The sequence below is a fragment of the Bos grunniens genome, chromosome 4 (assembly GCF_055505025.1).
Source record: "Bos grunniens cultivar Pamir isolate PY7600 chromosome 4, Bosgru_T2T1.0, whole genome shotgun sequence".
NCBI classification, from domain to species: Eukaryota; Metazoa; Chordata; class Mammalia; order Artiodactyla; family Bovidae; genus Bos; species Bos grunniens.
The window spans coordinates 48,739,586-48,760,516 of NC_141168.1; the positions used below are offsets into that span (position 1 = coordinate 48,739,586).

Here is a 20,931-nt window from a genome sequence, read left to right on the forward strand (position 1 = left end):
GTTTCCAAGAATGCATTAAAGATGCTAAGCAAGGATAGATGTGTGCTGAAGCACAAAACAAGCATTGGGTAGGTCTGTAACTATGAAATTTCCCACATTCCACAGGGTAGCAAGTGATAACCTGCAAAAGACCAGACTAAAACTGCTCTGTGTTGGTATTCAGTATTAGGATTTGTTTTAGGAGCTCAATATGGCAGGTGGTTTCCAGAGTTTCTGGAAATTTTGTTTGGGGAAGTGGGGAGTTGCATCAGAAAAGGAAAATGTCTCCATCCAGAATCTTTTGGTAATTCAGGAGGTTCATGGATAATCTGACAATCCCCATAGATATATCTGGTTGATTTTTAAAAATGATTTTATATCTCTTTTTATGCTTTACGAGGATCAGGCAGCAGATTTGTTGGTGCATTGGTTCCCAGATGGCACTACTGGTAAAGAACCTGCCTGCCAATGCAGGAGGTGTAACAGACTCGGCTTTGACCCCTGGGTTGGGAAGATCCCCTGGAGGAGGAAATGGCAACCCACTCAAGTATTCTTGCCTGAGAATCCCATGGACAGAGGAGCCTGTCAGGCTACAGGCCATAGGGTCAGCACAGAGTCAGACATGACTGAAGCAATAGGGTCGGCCTAGTCTAAATTTCTAGACTACAATTCAGGTTAAATGCTAAGTTTATTTGTATAATTTTTTACATACAGTTTTCTACCCTTTGATAGCTGAGTACCATTGTTTTACATATGCTATGCACAAAATTCAGACTATTTATGGAAAATCTCCCAAGAAAATTTTGTATCTAAGTGCAAGCTGGTTAGCATTGACACAACTATAGGAATCCAATCTGGTGTGATCATTTATCCTTAGATCTCCTGTTGTGTTCAAAATGCTATACATACAATGAAATAGATACCCAAACAGTAGAAAATATTTTCTACTAGATATCTTCTGTGGGAAATTGTTGTTTGAGATGTTAAGGGAAACAGTATTTTCAAAACAAATCTAAATTCTAAAGGCATCCAAGATTGTGTCTTATCTAGGTCTACAAAGAAAGAGGTTGGAAAAAAGCACAACTCAGTTGTCTGTCCATGAAAAATTAATCAGTAGTGGTGAAGAAAAGTTTTTATTGACATAGAAGGTGTTTACAATGTACTGCGAAGTGAAAAAAAGCAAGTTACAGAAAAGAATCTGCATTTTTTAAGGAAGATGTGTATAGAAAGGAAAATCAGCAAAATTTAAAATAAAATTTAAAATCAGCAAAATGTAAACATGTAATTATTTCTGAATAATAAAATTATAGTTTTATTTTCCAACTTATTTGTATTAAAAAAAATTTTTTTAACAATAAGCATATATTACTTGTTTGATATTTTATGTATTAATTTTAAAAACACCAATAGATAGTAATAGCTTGATGTTCACTTTGAATAAGATTTAGACCAATGAGTAAGATTTATTGAACCTAGCTGCATACAGAAATGCCTAGTGGGGAGAATCTGGAGGTGGTGACTCCTCCTTGCAGAAAAGGGTGGGAACAGTGACCAATTAAATAACGAAGTCCCTGCCCTCACAGAGCTTGCACCAGAGTAAGTAGAAAATGACGGTAAAAATTAATAAACAGAAACCTCAATTAAAATAGAGGCAGGAGGCCAGAAGTGGGAGCTCTCACGCAGAGCCCAGCAGGAAGAAGAAAGACTTCTTTTTGCCTGGCAAGTTCTTGGCCAATGAGAGACTGTCACAACTCAACCAATGAAAAGTCATACTTCAAACTCCAAAGGACTGTTTGCTATAGTTCCCCCTAACTTCGTTTGAAAATTAGTCGCTCAGTTCTGTCCGACTCTTTGTGGACCCCGTGGACTATACAGTCCAGTGGAATTCTCCAGGCTAGAATACTGGAGTGGATAGCCTTTCCCTTCTCCAGGGGATCATCCTAGATCCTTTACCATCTGAGCCACCAGAGAAGCCCCCCTAACCTCCTTTTTCTCTCTATGAAAGAGTTCTCCTCTCCTTGTAGTGGGGGACTTGCATGGGCTTTACATTTAGCTTGCCCTGGTTACAGATCCTGAATTGCAATTCTTTACTGATCTCAAATAAACCCATTTTTGCTGGAAAAATAACTGGCAGTCAATTTGAGGTCAACATTTGAGGTCTTCAATTTGAGGTCTTCATTTACAATTCTGTAAATGAAGAGCTTTAATATAATGTCATTGGTTATATGAGAGAAGCACACACATGGAGAACTGTGGGAGTATGGCCAGAGGCATTCATTCTGGGATTTGGGGGAAATCTTCCTGGAGGACAGTGTCATGCAGTATCCAGTTAGCTCAGTCTCCTCAGAAGTTAAGTGCCTGGTCCAAGATCATACGGCCTTGTAGGGGCCAAATCTCAAGTCAAACCTTGTTATCTGACACCTAGAAGAAGAATAAAGTAAAAGTCGCTCAGTCCTATCTGACTCTTTGCAACCCAATGGACTATACAGTCCATGGAATTCTCCAGGCCAGAATACTAGAGTGGGTAGCCTTTCCTTTCTGCAGGGGATCTTCCCAACCCAGGGATCGAACCCAGGTCTCCCACATTGCAGGCAGATTCTTTACCAGCTGAGCCGCAAGGGAAACCCAACAATACTGGAGTGGGTAGCCTATCCCTTCTCCAGAGGATCTTCCCGACCCAGGAATTGAACCGTGGTTTCCTGCATTACAGGCAGATTCTTTACCAACTGAGTATCAGGGAAGCCCACCTCACAGCTAATTCTCTACCAATATTGACTTTGACAAGTTGGAACAAAAGGTCTGAAAAGGATGCAGGAAACATCCCCTTTTCCAGAACATCCCTTTCCTATAATCACAACAACACACTTGAAATAAACCACCAAGGCATCAGCCTGTAGATATTATTAGTGAAGGCAGCCCTCTCAGGCAGTTTGACCTGGCACAAAAGTTGTCAGATTAATGGCATTAGAAAATTTGCAAATCAAATGGTTCATTACTTATGATACTACACTTGCAAATAGGATTATGTTGATTATGCACTATAAATAGCATTTTAAAGAGACTCCCTCAAGACAGAAAGGGCTAAAATTTTGTTAGTCAGGCTTTTAAAGTAAGGATCATTGAACCGCTAAACAGATGAAGCCCTGGGGTCAGAGATTAGCGGCCCAGTGTGGTTTTGGAAAGCCAGGATTCTGCTCATGATTTCATGTTGTGACATCTTTTCACCAAAAGATGAAACAGGGGAGAGCAATTGATGAGGGAACCATCACAAGGGCGTCCCCTCATTTCAGAAGAGTCAGTGCTACAGCCTGAGTCAGCCTTGACTGCACTGAGCCACTGCCCAGGCCAAGACAACTGAATCCCCAGAGTAGAGAGGGCTGGGTGAGAGTGAACTCAGAGGAGAACTTGAAGGCTTTGACCTCAGTTGCCACTCCTGTCAGCTTCACAGCACATCCCTCTGAATAAACTTGTCCGATTGAATAATCTTTTGCCCTCTTTTTTTCAAGAAGTCCAGCCAGTCTTACCTTGTACCTTTTCATAGTATAGTAATCACATGGTAAATACTCAAGGAAGATGGCATTAGCTCACGTAAGTCCACACTGAGTCACTGAGTGCTACACATGTGCCTGTGTGCTAAGTCACTTCAGTTGTGTCCGACTCTTTGCAGCCCTATGGACTGTCACCTGCCAGACTACTCTGTCCATGGGATTCTCCAGGCAAAAATATTGGAGTGGGTTGCCATGCCCTCCTCCAGGGGATCTTCTCGACCCAGGGATCGAACCTGCATCTTTCATATCTCCTGCATTGGTGGAAGGTTCTTTACCACTAGCACCACCTGGGAAGCCCAAATCCAAAGTGGCTCTATGTAAAAAATTCCCAGCTTGCTGCATCCATTCACTTATGCCATTCTACTTGAAGGTTAGACTGGGAAGATCTTCCCTATTAGTGAGATTATATTTTGTAATTTATTTTTATGTCACGGACCCAAAGCATTTCTTTGTAGAACATCAATACAGTGAAGTCTAAATAATTTAAGCATTTGGAAAAGACTACATTATATCAAAATCAGACTTTAAATATTCTGTTCCTTTTAAACATAGAAATAAGTGCATCAGTAATAATGTTTCCCCATACAAAATGTTTCCCCATATAAAATTCCTGGCAAAGTTGTTTTAAAATATAAAGAAGGGACATTTAAATCTACATTTCATGTGTGAAGAACGAGGGCTGCTTATTTTCTTAAGCAAGCTAAACATGTCTCCTGAAATTCTCTAGGTCCTATTAATGCGCTTTGAGAAGTCACTCTTCATAAGTAACCAGAGGTAAATGTAATCCTCTCTGTCTGAGTTCTTATAAATTCTAAGTCGATATAATCCTATTTCACTGTAAGTCTTTTCCCCTCCATTTTATAAATGTGCCTATACTTCCCACCCCCATCCCCACCTCTCCAAATCCACTTAATAGACATGGAAAATGTACTCTGTTACTAATGAAGGTTTACATCCTCTTGAGTTTTTCATTCTCAGTTATCTCCATTTACTGGAGAACTCATTCAGGTAGAGTCATATCCTTTCAAAATAAACTCAAAATGGCTTAAAGTCTTACTTATAGCCAACGTGATACCATAAAACTCCTAGAAGAGAACATAGGCAAGATATTCTCTGACATATATTGTAGCAATGTTTCCTTAGATCAGTCTCCCAAGGCCATAGAAATAAAAGCAAAAATAAACAAATGGGACCTAATCAAACATAAGCTTTTGCACAGCAAAGGAAGCTATCAGCAAAATGAAAAGACACCTACAGACTGGCAGAAAATATCTGCAAACAGTGCCACCAACACGGGGTTAATTTCCAAAATATATAAACAGTTCATGCAGCCCAACATCAAACAACAGTCCAATCAAAAAAAAAAAAAAAAAAAATGGTGGAAGATCCAAACAGACATTGCTCTAGAGAAGACATACAGATGGCTAAAAGACACATGAAAAGATGTTCAACCTCACTATTAGGGAAATGCAAATCAAAACTACAATGAGGTAACACCTCACACTGGTCAGAATGGTAAATGTTGGAGAGGATGTAGAGAAAGGGGAACCCTCCTGTGCTGTTGTCTGGAATATAAACCCGGGCAATCACTACAGAAAATAGTGCAGGGTTTTCTTAAAAACCTGAAAACAGGGTTGCCACTTGATCCATCAGTCCCACTCCTGGGCATGTGTCTAGAGAAAACTCTAATTCAGAAAGATACATGCACTCCCCTATGTTCATAGCTGCACCACTTACAAAAGCCAAGAGGCGGAGGCAACGTAAATGTCCATCAGCAGACAAATAGATAAAGATTTGGTACATGCATACAGTGGAGTATTACTCAGCCATAAAAAAGAGTGAACTAGCATTTGCAGCAATGTGGATGGACCTACTGGTTATCTACTAAGTGAAGTGAGTCAAAGCAAATGTCAAAGGATGTCGCTTACATGTGGGGTCCCAAATATGATACAAATGAAGTTACTTACAAAACAGAAACAGACCCACAGACATAGCAAACAAATTTATGGTTACCAGAGGGGAAAGGGCTGGGGAGGGATAAGTTTGGAGTTTGGGATTAGCAGATACAAACTATTCTATATAAACTAGAGAAACAAAAAGGCCGTAAGGTATAGCACAGGGAACTATATTTAATATCTTGTAATAAATAATGGAAAAGAATATGAAAAAATATGTATGTAGGTATACACAAGAGTATACGTACATATACATATATAAACTGAATCACTTTGCTGTATACCATAAACTAGAACAACATTGTAAACTATATTTCAATTATAAAAAAAACAGACAAATCTTCCCCTGTCTTCAGCTTGCCAAGTGTGTGTTTGGGCAGCTTCCTTGAAATTGCCCAGCATTATGTACCTTATATGAAGGTGTAGCTGTCAGATCTACTTAAAACTTACACCTGCAACTTCTAAAGACACTTAGGTATCAAACTGAGGATAAGTTAATTATACCTTCTATTCTCAGTTAGGTGTCTGTACGCAAAAGTGTGGTTATTTTGAGCTTAAGGAAGCTGAATTTCTTCATTTGCTCAATGGACAGAAGACAGTAACCAACTATTCTCACAACTGTTGGAAACAAGCCTAAGAATGTAAATTGTCATGTGAGGAATTGCAGGTAATTATACAGAAAATGTCCCATGGGAAAAATATACTGGAACCGTCTGCCCAGGGACAGTTTGGCATCTCCATTACTAGGAAGAGTTTTAAAATATCACAAAAACCCATTAATCAAGATGGTTAGTTAGAAACCAGACTGGCAACAAGGGGAACAAGACAGACTTTTAGTTTTCTCTCCTTCTTTTTAGAGAACTATAATTAAGACATGTTTGTGTTACTATATACACATCTAGAACTTGCATGAAATATCCTGTTTACAAAAACAGGAATGAACCATCCTTATTTGCAGAACACTGAACCAAACCCAGATATAATTTTTTTTCTTCACTAAAGCAAGTTTTAAATAAGACATTTACTGAAGCAGACTGATCCACAATCGTACTCATTTAAAACTTTTGATTCAGGTATCAACATCTTCTGAGTTCAACCTAAACTGAGCTAATATTTAAATGTATGTGAAACTCTCCCGTGTATTACTTACAGATTCTTTATATTATGTATAATGTCTTTACATGATCTGGACACTATCTTAAACGATATATCTAGCATGGCTAAAGATCAAATTTGTTTTATAGAAACACAGCATAGGGCCTCCCTGGTGACTCAGTGGTGAGGAATCTGCCTGCCAATGCAGGAGATGCGGGTTCCATCCCTGGTCTGGGAAGATCCCACATGCTGCGGAGCAACTAAGCCCCTATACCACAACTACTGAGCCTGTGCTGCATAACAAGAGAATCCAACACAATGAGAAGCCCACACACTGCAACTAGAGACTACCCTCACTTGCGCAACTAGAGAAGAGCCCATGTAGCAACCAAGACCCAACACAGCCAAAAATAAATAAATAAATAATAAATTTTTTTTAAATACGTAAGATAATTAATACATTCAAATCCATGTTAAACTAACCATCATGGTCTAGTGATCCTAGAAGTCTGAGGATATATTATAGGTCACCTGATCTAGAGATTTATAATGGTTAGCCCCCAACTCTTGGCACTAGTGGTAAAGAATCCACCTGCCAATGCAAGAGACACAGGAAACAAGGGTTAGATCCCTGGGTTGGGAAGATCCCCTGGAGAAGGAAATGATAATCCACTCCAGTACTCTTGCCTGGAAAATTCCACAGACAGAGGAGCCTGGGGACTACAGTCCATGCGGTTGCAAAAGAGTTGGGCATGACTGAGCACACACACACACAGCCCCAGCTTAGCATCTACCTTCCTTATTGTGGTTTAAGGTATTGTATCAGAGATGCTAATCTCCCCCAACCACTTTCTCATAAAGAAAACCTGACTCACTCCCAACCCTAGCTGCCAGAGTTGTCCATTGCAAACTCACCCTGAAGCACAGCTGGTTGGACCAGTCCAAAGCATACCCCCAAGGCACAGAGGTGCTCCAGGGCCAGACTGAGCCACCAAACCCTCCCTCTCTCACTCCTTTTGATCTAAGAAACACAGCAGCCAAGTTAGAGGGCAGCTGAAACACCCTGACAATGGAGCACGGATATCACTGTGCACACAGTGCTGCTGCTGAAGGCCCTGGGCAGCCCTGGTGCCTGAGTTCTGGGGACATCATTTTCTTTCTTTTCTAAATAATTATTTATTCATATGTTTGTTTTTGGCTGTGTTGGGTCTTTGTTGCTGCACAGGTTTTTCTCTAGCTGCAGCCAGTGGGATCTCCTCTCTAGTTGCCGTGCACAGGCTTCTTATTGCGGCTCCTTTTCTTGGTGGAACTGCATGGGCTGTGGGGCACCCGGGCTTCAGTAGTTTTGGCGTGTGGACTCGGTAGTTGCAGCTTCCAGGCTCTAGAGCACAGGCTCAATAGTCAAGGTGCATGGGCTTTGTTGCTTCATATGTGGGGCCTTCCCAGACTATGGCTCAAACCCATGTCTTCTGCATTGGCAAGTGGATTCTTTACCACTGAGTCACCAGGGATGCCCACAATTTTCTTTCAGTTTCCAGGAAAATTGGGTTTCTAGTAAACACTTACCCCAGATACTGTAAAATAGTTTCTGTTCCTCACTTTCAGGTGCTCTCTTGGCTCCCTTGCTTTCTCACATCTCTCCCTATGCCCTTGGGTGGTACGATCAGAGGAAGGGTCTCCGTCCTGTTTCAGAAGCAAAGAAAACACCGGAGCCACAGAAGCAGTGTCTGATCACACATGTAAACAGTGAGGTCTCCTAAAGGAAGACAAGCCATGAAACGAGATGTGGGAGGCTTTAGAACCAAGCGTGGGAGCCATGGTGGTACTTTGGAAGCCTGTTATTCTACGGTGCCATCTGCACGATGTGGGGCAGGCTTGATGGATTAAAGAGGCACTTCTCACGCTTAAATGAGCACAGTAATCACCCAGGGATCATGGTAAAGTGCAGGTTATGATTCAGTAAGTCTAGGGGAGAGTCTGTGTTTCTAACAAGCTCCCACGTGATGCCAAAATGTGCCTAGGGACCACATATAAGTAACACAGGTGTAAAAAGAACTGAGCAGGACTGAATCGTGTAGCAACAGAAAAATAAACAGTAAATAACAATAAGCAATAAAGTAGCAACAATACAACATAAATAAGTAAAAGGAAATAACCATAAACAACAATAAAAGGATTCCCATATCATCAAATTGTGACAGCAAACAAAGAGATCTCAAGATGATGGAACTTTTGGACCCACACACTCCCCATACTCTACACATAGCATGTGTGACTTTGGATACAGTGCTGGTCACTCCTTAGGCTGAGCTAGAAGCCAGCAGTGCAGTTATTGATAGAGACTGGATCCAGTGTATTCCACGAGATAGGAAGGCAGGGGTCAGAGTGTAGTGCTTGGCACCGTGCTGCTGTTGGTGTTCAGTCTCTGTGTGTCTGACTCTGCGACCCCATGGACTGTAGCACGCCAGGCTTCCCTGTCCAACACCACTCCCTAAGTTTGCTCAAACTCACGTCCATTGAGTCGGTGATGCTCTCCGGCCATCTCATCGTCTGTCATCCCCTTCTCCTCTTGCCCTTCGTCTTTTCCAGCATCAGGGTCTTTTCCAATGAGTCGGCTCTTCCTATCAGGTGGCCAAAGTATTGGAGCTTCAGCACCAGTCCTTCCAGTGAATATTCAAAGTTGATTTCCTTTGGGATTATCTGGTTTGATCACTTTGCTCTCCAAGGGACTCTCAAGAATCTTCTCAAGCACTACAGTTCAAAACCATCAATTCTTCAGTGCTCAGCCTTCTTTATGGTCCAATTCTCACACCTGTATGTGACTACTGGAAAACCATAGCTTTGATTATACAGAACTTTGTTGCAAAGTGATGTCTCTGCTTTTTAATGTGCTGTCTAGGTTTGTCATAACTTTTCTTCCAAGGAGCAAGTGTCTTTTAATTTTGCAGCTGCAGTCATTGTACATATTGATTTGGGATCCCAAGAATACGAAATCTGACACTGTTTCCAATTTTCCCCCATCTATTTGCCATGAAGTGATAGGACCAGATGCCATGATCTTCGTTTTTTGAATATTGAGTTTTAAACCAGCTTTTTCAGTCTCCTCTTTGACCTTCATCAAGAGGCTCTTCAGTTCCTCTTCATTTTCTGCCATTAGGGTAATGTCATCTGCATATCTGAGGTTGTTGATATTTTTCCTGGCATTCTTGATTCTAGCTTATGTTTCATCCAGCCCAGCATTTCGCAAAATGTACTCTGCATATTAGTTAAATAAGCAGCCCTTGACTGCACACTGTGCACAGAAGACAAATACAGGCCCTTCTGAATATATAGCTGCTATGTGAAAATTAAACTTGGGTTATACTAAATCTATGCTATTTAAGAAATAAGTTGCAAAGTGTCCTTTACTGTCCCTTTTCTGCTGACCATAACTAGCTACATATCTAATCATCACAGAGATTCCTCTTTCTTTCATCAGTCCATCTGGTTACATTATTGAAAGAGAAGACAGAGCCCACTGGTACTGGCCAGTGGAACTCTGTGGTAGAAAGGGCAGCTCAGGACTGGAAAGTTGAGTTCTTGCTACTCAAAGTCCTTCTGTTGTGTGCTGCTGAGGAGGAAGGGGAGATGAGTTTGGTTCCAACTCAATCCTTGACCACGGAAGTACAGACTTTAAGTCTGGGAAGCCTTCTTTTTATTTAAAACACACTGTTGGAGGTGACAGTGCTTTTGGCCATGCAAATATTATGAAGCTCCCAATTTAGTTATGGTTCAGTTAACCTAAAGGAAACTGAAAAGCCAGTCTGGGGGAGCTCTGTGCTTTACTGGGAGAATGCCATATGATGAATTTCCTTTTCCAAAGTGCACTCTGGGCTGCCTTTCTTTAGTGATTTCTCAGTTAATTGTCAGCTTTAACCCTTTTTCAGCTGCTCAGTTAAGTAAGCTTCCGATTCAAGAGGGTAAACTGTCTTTATATTTTTATATCCTTCACATCTACCTGCCTCCAGAGGAAGATAAACAGATAAAATTTTTTTTTAAATATGACTATAAAATAATGAGACAAATTTAAAAATAAAAAAGGTCAGCACCAGTAATAATAGGTCATGTTGAGAACATGTTCCCTTGATAAATGTAAAGAGAGTGGCACTTACCTTTGCAGTCTTTATCCTCCAAATCCATAACTCAACCGATTCATGAGAAAAACATCAGATAAATCCCAAGTGAGGAACATTCTATGAAATACCTGACCAGGACTCTGTAAAGTCATCAAAAGTAAGGAAAGTCTGAGAAACAAATGTAGCCAAGGGGAGCCTAAGGAGACCTATCTCTGGATGCGATCCTGAAATGGAGAAAGGTCATTAGGGAAACACTCAGAAAGTTTGAATAAAGTATACACTTTAGTTTAAAATGCTGTATAAATAATGATTCATAAACTGTAACAAATATACCGTACTAATCTAAGATATAATAGGAGGAATTGAGTGTGGGCTAGTATATGGGAGTTTTCTGTACCACCTTCACAATTTCTCTGTAAATCTAAAACTGTTCTATAGTGAAAAGTTTTGCTTTCTTTTCTAAAAAGAGCATGCTGGCTGCTGTATGCAAATTATACTCTAGGGCATGAAAGTGGAACCAGGTTTTAATATCCCCTATGTTCTTGGAAACCAGCTTTCTCTGTATTTTAAAAAGAAATTGCAGCTATAAGACAGAAGAGTTCATACTCGTATTTCCAATTCAAATTCAAGACTACAGAGCTTTTACATAATCTTCTCCACCTCAGGCTAATTGGAGCATTGTTCCCTACAGAACTAGGCAAAGCCTTCTGAATTCTGATATTTGTGGAGCCCCCAGAAGAAGTGACAGCTCTGTGCCTAAGCATTCCAGATGAATCCTGACTCATATCAGTAACCTGACCCATATCAAGTTCTTAATTTCCTTGGAAATGAGTGGATAACCAAGAATTATGAGTCATCTAAGGAATGCCTTCAACATGAAACAAAGGGACCAAGAAAAACAGGGGAAAATGTGTAACAGTTGAAGGGATATATAATTTGAGAAACAAGAGAGAACTTAGAGGAAAAAATAATTACTACCCTTAGAGACATTTGAGAAGATTTGACATCATTAAAACCCAACAGAATGCTATGAAAGAAGAATGGAGAAAAATGAAAAAGTTCTTAGATAAGACTGCTAAATAAACAGTTAAGTAAAAGAGTTCAAAAATAAAATTAGAGTTACCTCCCAAAAAGAAATATAAAAAAACAGATGGAAAATATAAGAAAATAGATAACATCTCTAGGATATCAGTTTAGGAATCATGACATCAGACAAACAGGAGACCAAAAAGAAAAGAGAGAAAATAGAGGGGAAGAAATGATCAAATTAAAAATGTAAGAGAACTTCTCAGACCTGAAGGAAAGAGGTATTCATATTTCAAGGATCTACTGAGTGCCTAGCACAATAAAATGAAAAACATTCACAACAAGTTATGAAATCTCAGAACGTTGAGTTTAAAGAGAAGATCTGAAAATTTCCCAGAGAGACGCTTCTAGAGGTCATGTACAAAGAAAAAAAAAAAAAAAATCACACTGGCCTCAAAATTCCTCATTAAGTTAGAAGATAATGGAAAAAGATCTCAAAAATTTTGACCAAAAATAATTTTCACTGATCACTGAAGATCTAGGCAAACTACCAATCAAATGGAAAGCTAGAATAAAATTTTAAACAAAGGCTTGGGAATTTCTATCCCATGGTACTTGTGTTCCAGAACAAAAATAAATAAAAGGGGAGCCAAGAAGGAGAAGGATGCACTGAGACCTCAAATGGACCCAGAGATGCCTTAATAAACGAACACAGGAATAAGGATTGTAACTGTGGAATATCAAGGAATGTTGATCCTAGAACCAGTATTCAGTCAGTCAGTTCAATTGCTCAGGCAGGTCCAACCCTTTGCAATCCCATGGACTGCAGCATGCTGGGCTTCCCTGTCCATCACCAACTCTCAGAGCCTGTTCAAACTCATGTCCATTGAGTCGGTGATGCCATCCAACCATCTCATCCTCTGTCCTCCCCTTCTCCTCCTGCCTTCAATCTTTCCCAGCATAGGGTCTTCTCCCATGAGCCAGCTGTTCATATCAGGTGACCAAAGTATTGGAGCTTCAGCTCAGCATCAGTCCTTCCAATGAATATCCAGGACTGATTTCCTTTAGGATGGACTGGTTTGATCTCCTTGCTGTCCAAGGGACTCTCAAGAGTCTTCTCCAACACCACAGTTCAAAAGCATCAATTCTTTGGTGCTCAGCTTTCTTTATAGTCCAACTCTCACATCCATATTATAACTACTGGAAAAATCAGACTTTGACCAGACAGACCTTTGTTGGCAAAGTAATGTCTCTGCTTTTTAATATGCTGCCTCGGGTGGTCATAGCTTTTCTTCCAAGTAGCAAGTGTCTTTTAATTTCATGGCTGCAGTCACCATCTGCAGTGATTTTGGAGCCCAAAAAGATAAAGTCTGTCCTTGTTTCCCCATCTATTTGCTATGAAGTGATAGGACCGGATATCAGGATCTTAGCTTTCTGAATGTTGAGTTTTAAGCCAACTTTTTCACTCCAGTATTTTGTCTAGACCAGTATTAAGTCTAGATAAAATGGACAGGCACTCCCTGCTCCCCTTGTATACAGAGGGAGGACCCGAAGTTTTAAGGTCCCCTGACCAAGCAGATTCCTTATTCCACAAGTCCTATGACCAATGAACTTTAAACTTGCATAAGAAACAAGTAACTCTGAGGTGGGAGTGGGGAGGGGTTCATTTACACCATTGTGTGTCCTTAAGCCTATATCCTAAGGGCCTCCTTTGAAAGGACACTAAACTGATGCAAAGTGATTTTGTCCATTCCAAGTTGTCATCTTTCCAGGCCTTGAACCTGGTCTGTTCTTTGTGGTCTCTACCCTACATGAGGCCCGGTCAACAGTGAATCCAACCCAGGGAAGAAATGAAGGGAAATCCCAGTAAGACAGCTGTGTAGCAGGCCTAAGAACAGGGAGTCCAGGTTTTAAGAGCAGATGAAGAACTCCAGGAGAGAGGGACCTTGGGGAAAATGAGGATCCATGGGATTTAATATGATCTCTGAGAGTATAGAATTGCTTATAGGATAATAAAGAACACTCCCTGTGAGGAAAATTACAAATAGTACAGTAATTATAGGTAACATTTGTGTGTATGTGTGCTCAGCTGTGTCTGACTCTTTGCAACCCCATGGACTGTAGCCTGCCAGGATCCTCTGTCTGTGGAATTTTCCAGGCAAAAATACTGGAGTGGGTTGCCATTTCCTTCTCCAGGGGATCTTCCTGACACAAGGATCGAACCCTTGTTTCCTGGGTCTCCTGTATTGGCAGGTGGATTCTTCACCACTAACGCCAAGACCAGGCACTATTTTAAACACTTTACTTTTATTAGCTTTCTAATTTTCATAACAGTTCAGACACGGGCACTATTATTATTCCCATTTTAGAGATGATAGAACTGAGGCAAAGGTTAAAAAGAACTTGGCCAAAGCCCATAGTTAGTTAATGACAAAGCCAGCATCAAACTGTGGCAGACTGGCTGCAGCCCCTGAGCACTTGAATTAACTGCCTGAGATCAGAAGGACAATCATCATGTCTGAGCTGTTGTGCTGTGAACAACATTTACCTAAATAAGACAATGAAAGCACTGTTGATTGGTTTTCATCTTTTAGTATCAGCTGCAGCATAACCCTAAACGTGTCACCAGGTAACAATGTAAAATGAAAGTACAAGTGGCAAAGTCAGGAAATGGAAAAGTAGGTTAGAAGAGATGAGGAAAAAGGTAGGGTGCTCTTTCCTCATCATACAGAAGAGGGGGTTGAGAGCTACCATCTGTAATTGCATTAGTTTGTCGTCTCTCCTGAAACTGTAATGTCAGGGGAGACCTCATCTAGCTTGCTCATCGCTGTGTTCCCAGCCCCTGCAAGAGTACAAGGCACATTATCAGACATCTAGTAGCTATTTCTGGAATGATAGATGGAGGAAAGACAGACAGGAGGAGAGAGAGAGAGAAAGAAAGAAGGGAGAAAATGATGGGGAGGGAGTGAAGTTTACTTGACAATAGTTTATTTAAATTTACAAAGGTAACTGATACAGGAAATAAAAATAGTGATATAATTTTATTGGGAGAGGCTGGTGTGCTATTGAGAGTCATCTAAATCCTTAACAAAAAGTCAATAAACTGTGTCTATATTTGATAACTTAGGAAACAGTGATCTAGGCATATTATTAAGAGAGATGTAGATAAAACAAAAAGCACTAAAAATAAGAAAATGTATGTGTTTAAAAATAGCTGTTTTTAGATGGAGGGTGGGAGTATTGAATGATGGAACAAGACACTCGATATTATAAGTCCATCCATATTTTTTTCTGTCTCTGTGCAGGTAATTATTCTGATTTAAAACAAAATTTAGCAACAAATAGAGCCACAATATTTGGGCTCTTCAAGTCACTTTTCATATTAGTTTGACTTTGATAAATCAATTCTATGAAGTGTTTCAAGTAATTTTAAAAAGATGTAGCTCTCTGCCTGTCCAAAATCAACCCTATAGCCCTCCACTCTGGTAACATTTCCACATCAGTTAACCTCTCTCTCATCTTGGCACCCCACTCCAGTACTCTTGCCTGGAAAATCCCATGGACATAGGAGCCTGGTGGGCTGCAGACCATGGGGTCACGAAGAGTCGGACACGACTGAGCGACTTCACTTTCACTTTTCACTTTCATGCATTGGAGAAGGAAATGGCAATCCACTCCAGTGTTCTTGCCTGGAGAATCCCAGGGATGGGGGAGCCTGGTGGGCCGCCGTCTATGGGGTTGCACAGAGTCGGACACGACTGAAGCGACTTAGCAGCATCTTGGCATTCCACTCCAGTACTTTTGCCTGGAAAATCCCATGGACGGAGGAGCCTGGTGGGTGGCAGTCCATGGGGTCATGAAGAGTCGGACATGACTGAGCAACTTCACTTTCACTTTTCACTTTCATGCATTGGAGAAGGAAATGGCAACCCACTCCAGTGTTCTTGCCTGGAGAATCCCAGGGACAGGGGAACCTGGTGGGCTGTCTGTGGGGTCGCACAGAGTCAGACACGACTGAAGCGATTTAGCAGCAACAGCATCTTCAACCATATTCTTTTCTCCTGACTTGTTTTTTCAACTCGTGAAACCAAAATTTTAACAACTCTCTCCCCACACCCCTTTCCCTTCACCTATGACTCTATCTGCGACTCTCTTCTCCTTCCAAGCTGAGCTTGAATAGTTATGTCACTGTGCCTCCTTCCATGCTGATTTTCCCCTAAATTTACTCCCATGACAGTTTCCAGACCTTCTAGTTGTCAGATCCAGAGGACAGTTTGGGGTCCTTTGCTTTCTTGACCTCTCTGGAGCACTTGATACCACAGCTCCCAGTCTTCTTAATGGGACTCTCTTCTGTTCACGTCTGTTCTTCTGTTTTGTAGGTCTGTGTTCTCCATGTTCTCTCTCTCCAAACACTGTAATTGCCTTTTATGGGCTCCATGGCTGGACATATATAACATGGCAGCCAATTCTGTACCTCTCACCGTGACCTAGTCCTATGAAGTGGTCAACTTACTGTCTTACCTGATCACCAATCTAAGTTTCATTTGCGCATTTTGGCTCTAGAAGATAGATTTGGGGGTGGCTGTGTGCTTAAAGCTCTCTCTTCTTAAAACTACTCCCACTCATAACGCCTCCTGATAGATGAATATATGCAATTGATTTGATGACAGGAACCTAACTTTGAACCCCAATTAAGTGAAATGTCATTGCCCTCCAAAAATCCTGTTCTCATTTATAAACTTGTTACAAAAATTGTGCTCAGTTATTATATTTTAAATTTCCCCATTAAAAACGTGTTTTCTCACCTGCTTTATATATTTTTTTAAAAAAGGAAAATCAAGCTGTATCAAGTGACCTAGCCCTGTGGTCACAGCTGATAGCACCAAAGGCAGACCATCAGACCCAATGTGGGTAATCAAATTCCTTTCCTGGGATTGGTGCTATAACAAGGCAAAGACTGAGTCTGGGGCAAGCTTAGATCGTGAGTAAAATGTGCAGTGAAGTCTGAGGTTATCAAAAAGTTAAGAGCAGGATTCCAGAACCAAACTGCCAAGGTCCTTACTTCAGCTTCACACACTAACTGGGTGACCTGCAGAAGCTACATCAACTCTTTCTTAATTTATTTGACCTAACTTAATTGTATTTCTGCTTCAGGCTCTTCATAAGTGCTTATTAATAATGAGGATTATAGTTAGCATTTTAGGGGTTACAGTGAAGTTCTCCATCTTGGTGCTTCAAAGACACATTTTAAGATAAAACTTGAGGGAAAATTCATCTTTAATAAATGAAATTATGCATCTGTGGAAATAGCAGACCTTGGATCCTCTTCTGAGGAGCCAGTGTGGGTTTTAACATTTTTTGGTGTCAAATGGGGATGTTACATGCTCAGGCTGCTCTGCAGACAACTCTGGAGTTGGCAAAGTGCTAATAACAAAAGTAATCATAGCAAATCATTCTTTTATGCCTATTTTGCTCTCACCACAGCTATGAGGTTGGCACTATTACCCCACTTTACAGATGATGCAACTGAGGCACAGAGAAATAAGTAACTTTGCCAAGGTCACAGAATTAGCAAGTGGTGAAACTGAAATGAGAACCCTGGACTCTTTGGTTCTGAAATCTCTACTGCTAAGTCTTAAGCAGCAGTCTGTCACACAAGTCAATATGTAGTATAAGGTTAATTCTCTCAAGGTTCAAAGCACATTGCCAAGGTGTGCTGTTTTGGAGACATGGGTCTCAGTCTTAATCTGGAGAGTCTTCCTGAAATAGAGAAAGTGAGAAAGGTAGTTAAGTTTAAATATGTTTTAAGGGCCATGAGGAAGATCCCACAAGAATGTGAATAAGTCCAGTCCTACTTCTAGACCAGTAATGCTGTGTGTGTGTGTGTGTGTGTGTGTGTGTGTGTGTGTGTAGCATGTGCTCATGCTATGGTAATAAGCAGAGTGGTAACTTTAAATTCCAAGATCAGCTAATGTATTAGTTGGAATACTGGCTAAACTGATATAACAATGAAACCTTAAAATATAGTCACTTAAGAGAGGATTTCCCTCTCACATAAAGTCCAGATATACATGGTACAGATCCAGTAGGAATGCTTCGCTTGGCTCGCCTGTGCTGTGTCTGCCACCCTCTTAACATATGGCTTTCATTGCTGGGTTCACCAGCTCTCAGACAGCAGAAATGAAGAAAGGAAGTGGAATTCATAGCCAGTTCTTTTAAAGGCAAGACCCAGTAGTGATGTACTTTAATTCTGCTCAGACTCTATTGGAACACTTGTCACATGACCATACCTGAGAGAAGGGAGGCTGAGAAATGGAGTTTTAGCAGGATGGATGGCGAAATGCCAAACTAAAAAGATCTTTGGAGATATTTCAGAATCTACCACAATTATTACTTTATTTAATGGTCTTCTAATAATCACAGCAAGATCTAGTTAATTATCTAGTTAATTATCTAGTTAATTCTTCTTATGATTAGTATTCAAGAAGAAAACATGTTGATTTTAAGACAAGTAAAAATGACGTAGCTGAATATAGGGTTTAGGGTTTTCGTTTTTATTGGAGGACCTTTAAGTGTGGAGAGTATCTTTGGCTGCTTCTCTGCAATTCAGTGATTTTTTTTCTTGTGCTTCCCTGGATGCTGTTTCTCTTTGGCTCCACAGTTGCTGGCTCTTCTCTCTGCCAGGGCTCTCCAGCCATGTGGATCCAGCTGGAGGGAAAAACAGCAGGCAGATCCAGGGGAAAACTTTAGAACCTTACAAGAGGTTTTGATTAAAGTTTGGAAGGAAGTGTTCATTCCTTCACAGAAGACCTCTATTTTTATTTTTTATCCTTCTACTAATTTCTCATTGGATATTCCTTCGTTCCTTAATTTTATGTCCATTTTTAGGGTGCCTGTTTCCTCTCTATGGTCATTTTCACGGTCTCAATCACCCAGTCATTTGGGGTCTTTTTTTTTTTTTCAGTTTCACATTCCTTCATCTATTCTTTCTGCTAATTTATTCATTCATTATACATTTTCCCACAGCTTTGGTTACCAGGATTAATTTTCTTAATATTCCCTTCCATTTCCTCATTTCCTTGCCCATAAAATGAATATTTCTAATTTACTGTGGAATCTTTTCTCTCCTTCACTACTTTGTTCCCCATCTCATTTGTTACATTTCCTCACTCCTCATCCATTTTTTTGTCTCATTTTCCCATTACTTCACTCATTCATGTCACTTTTCTCCCATTTGCTTCTTCCTGCAATTAATTCTCATGTACCTTTTTGCTGTTTGCTCATTTTATACTTTCTTTCTCTGCAATCTTGAGCCTAAATTCCTTCTCCACCTATCTCTGCATTCTACTATCCATTCTCTCAGCTTTTTATTCACACCATCTGTAGTATAGCCATAAAGTGATGTCATGAATTATACTTTTTAAAAAAGCATTAAGGGTGAGACTTATTTATCAGCTGACTGTGGCATCCTCTCTTCCTCAGCCCTCTCCTTGCCCTTTGCTGGGTGAATCGTGTCCAGGCTGCCTCCTAAATGGATCACAGTCTGTCCACCTGCCCCATCCCACTTCTGGTGGCTTCTGTTCCATATCAGCTTTGGTTTTCTCCAAAGCAGACCCTGAAGCAAAGATTTGTATACACATAGTTCCATGGTTTTTCTTTGTTCAGTTTGGGCTTTGTTTTGTTTTGGTAGTTGGAAAGTGAGACAAGGGAGAAAGAAAATAGTAAAAGGTGTATTGATGAGCAGGTTACCACTGGGGGTATCAGAGTCGAATCCCACAGAGCACACTTTGACAAACTATGGGGAAGACGCCAAATAACTATGCTCTTTGCCCATCCTGAGTTGATGAAGGTTGCTCCTGGGGCATTAGCTCTCCTGTGCTTCCATCTTGCCCCGGGAGCCTCCAACAGGCTCTCTGAAGAGAGTGCCCTGTGCTCTGCGCCCTAGAGCCAGAGCTGTCAGCCTGCCCAGGATGGCCATCGGGGTGCTCTGCGGACCTGGCGAGGCCCTGGCAGCTTTGGCCACATAAGCCCATCAAAATTCCTCCCCACCGTGCTCTCCCCACTCTCTCTTCCCTTCATCTATTCCTCCCTACACTTCCAACTGTGCCAGAAACAAGGAAAACCTGGCAGAACATTCACCGGACTATTAGCAGTGGTTATTTTGAAGGAAGCTATGTAGGTGGAAATTATACAGGATTTTTAATGCTCTATGTTATATATGTTCTTTTTATTAAGAAGAAAAAATATGTATATATGCTCTCTATCTTATTTTCTGTGTTCAATATCTTTTGTATGTTTCCCCCTCTGTCAAATTCTGCATCCCGTCATCCATATGAAACCACCTATGTGCTTCCTTTTCTGCCTTTTTCCACCTCTTACTGGATTCATTTTCTTCCTCTCAGATCACTCATTTGTCACCCTGTCTGAGTTTTCTGTCTATAGCGCAGCTGTCTTCTAGTTTCCTGATTTACTCTCTTCTGTTTGGGATCAGGTCTCCCTCCTGTTGTCTCCAGTCTGTCACTGTTCCCCTGCTCTCATGTAGAATTCAGGAACAGAGACAGCTTCTGAGAGCCCCACCCTGCCACGCTCCCTCTGCAGTCAAACCTCATTTTCTCTCTCCTCCAAGATCTATACCTGCAGCAGCCCCTGGAAATCAGAAAGCCAGTTCTGAGCAGGAGGCCCAAGGACAGCTGTTGATCCTGAAAACAGTTTTAATTTGTCTCTGTCTCATTAGCTTAATGCTGATTCGAGCGGCCCCCACCTCCACCCTGGGCTGCTGACCAAGCTTGGTGACTTTTTTTTCCACTCAGCCTGAGGCTTATCAAGTCCAGAGACAAAGCTGACAGTTCAGGCAACCTTTCTTTGGTGACCCTGGCCCTTTGTGTCCACTGGCCAAGGACTTTCATTCATCTCTGGGCCTATAGTAATTAAAACAGAGAGGAGATCATCCCCATTGGCTGGCCTCTCTCTCTGTGAATCGACATGACAAGCAAAGTCGAATATATAAATGCTTATAGGGCAGGAACCATCTCTGAGTGTAGGGTTTGCTTTGATGACTGAGCTGGGAGAATTGTCCATTGCCAGGTGCTGCTGTGAATAGGAAAAAGTGAAAGTTGCTCAGTCATGTCCAACTCTTATATGACCCCATGGACTGTACAGTCCATGGAATTCTCCAGGCCAGAAAACTGGAGTGGGTAGCCTTTCCCTTCTCCA

The 20,931-nt window shown here is 41.0% G+C and overlaps 1 long non-coding RNA gene across 7 annotated transcripts in view; it reads left to right on the plus strand.

Moving 5' to 3' along the window:
- The window catches only part of LOC147374071 (uncharacterized), a 191,897-nt gene that overhangs the window by 123,241 nt on the left and 47,725 nt on the right, over positions 1 to 20,931 (plus strand). Inside the window, exon 5 of one of the 7 annotated variants that reach the window (XR_015162404.1) lies at positions 3,211 to 3,712. The exons of the other annotated variants lie outside the window; for them this stretch is intronic. This is a non-coding gene — a long non-coding RNA (uncharacterized LOC147374071). Of the gene's footprint in view, positions 1 to 3,210; positions 3,713 to 20,931 lie in introns of those variants that run through there. 7 annotated transcript variants of the gene reach the window in all.